The following is a 2,119-nucleotide window of genomic DNA, read 5'->3' as shown; positions in this document are numbered from 1 at the left end:
GCATATGACACATGGCGATTTAGGCCTAGTCAGTGCTGTGTGTGGATTTTCGTTAGACGACACTCATTTGCCCCCAGTCGCTTTTGGCTCCTTATTCTTCTTCTCTTTCTTCTTCTTTTCCTTCTTCTCCTTAGGAACTTGGTTTTCAGCTTTACCAGTCCCGTCAAGCGAAGAGGAAGGAGGAGAGGAAGAATTAGAGGAAGTAGAAGGCTGGTGGGTAACTCTGGACTGGTCTAACTGTTGATTCGACTGTTCAGAAATAGTGGTGTTCTGAACGACATTGGTTGAGAAGAGCCAGACCGGCAAGCCAATTGTCAGTCCTGGAAGCGACAATGTGGCCATATGGGGCGCACCCACATCTCCCCAAGAGGAGAAGGGACTAGGATTTCCACCAAGGGGAATTCCTTGGTTGGTAGGCTCCATTTTCTCAACCTAAAGATCAATGCAGGAAAAAGGGTATGAATATTCCGTTTAAAATAAATTTTAACGACGCTTGGACACAACTTGCTTTTTCAATTTTAAAGAGTCGAGAAAAAGCAAAAGATGACTCTAGTCTCCTTCGATGTTTTAACGAGCCCGAAGTGACAAATGCTCGGATGGACTTTTTCCGCTATAGAGTCTGAAAAAGGCCAAAAGGAACTGCTCTGGAGTTCTAGGTAGAGGGTGTGCCAAACTTTTCGCAAAACCGCAGAATACTTTTTAAGGTACGGGCTGTCAATCTTCCCGAATGCTATGTTCAGTGCATTGCGATCAGTAGGGCGGCCGACACGGCTTCCTATGGATAAAGGTTTTATGCCTATAGGGGTCTCCCAATATATACTTGACGGTACGTGGGAGCACAATCCGTACTGGTGCTTATCGTCTCTCAGGAGGAATCACCCAACCATCAGCGAGATCGACAGTCACCAGGTTTTACGACGCCGGAACACGTCTCTAGCCTAGACCTCTATGTTGTGCGTTAAGTTACAAAGCGTTGTTAAGTTCATTCAATTTATTTTAGGTTGATCTTTCATAGAAGTTTGCCTTTATGGATCACCACGAGATGTATATACAATTCCTAAATGCAGTCTAAAGATGATAAGCAAGCATTTATCTCTTTTCAACAATGAAAATCCTAGCTACAAGGGGAAAAGAAAGACACAATCTTTTCTCAAAGAGCAAAGAGCACACTGTAAATGCACTTTTCCTAAATCAAACCATACAAACTATCAATATGCAAATGCACAAATGCATGTATTTGTTTTCGCTTTCTTAATATTGATGCCTAAAAAGAAAGCTGTTGTACAAATTTGAATTCGATTTCAAGTGAAAACACAAACAAGTTTCTTTTTGAAATCAAAAAGATGATTACGACACTTTATGATTTTGAAGTAAACACTTTTTTCGACACTAGAAATTCATAAATTCAAACCAAAAGACAAAAGTAAAAGCGCAATCAACTGTCAACAGCAAACAAACTTACTCCTAAGATCAAAACGACACTTATGACAGGTCTAGATCTAAGAGCGACAGTATGACTAGTTTACTTTTGTAATGGGGAACTGCAAATGATGTAACAAATACACAAAAACAAATACAGTTTCTTTATACAACTGAGGTGGAATTAAGGCAAAGAAAAGGGGTTTTCAGATAGGTACACACACTGATAACTGGCTTCAAAAATCAGAGACAAAACTGAGCAAAAAGAAGCAAAGAACCACAGCTGCACAAGGCAAAGGCTGATCAGCGCACCCTCAGCACAGAGAAATTGAATTGTAGCGCAGGTAGCCCTCTCGGGAGCTGCGTTGAAATGCTAAACCTCTTCACAGAGCCTGCGCTGAAGCAGAAACGAGAATTGTCTCTGGGTTCTGGGTCATGGTTTGCAGTTTAATCTACAGTTTTTGTCCAGATAAAAGCTATCAATTAGGTACAATTAGGAGGATGATTTAAAGGAGGACTAAGATCTATCACAAAGGTCTGTTAGAGCACTTGTGGATCAGCTGTTCAGATCATAAAAACAGGCCCAGTGAATGGACTAGAGTAGTAGATCTCTACTTTGCATTTGTAAATGGCAAATGCAGTTCGATTCGGCACTCATGAGTTTATGAGAAGAACAACAATAGAAACACAAATAAACTAA

The sequence above is a fragment of the Pinus tabuliformis genome, chromosome 5_2, assembly GCF_031772625.1.
Source record: "Pinus tabuliformis cultivar Carrire ecotype Pingquan chromosome 5_2, CPIR1, whole genome shotgun sequence".
Classification (NCBI taxonomy): Eukaryota; Viridiplantae; Streptophyta; class Pinopsida; order Pinales; family Pinaceae; genus Pinus; species Pinus tabuliformis.
This window is presented reverse-complemented; position numbering follows the sequence as displayed.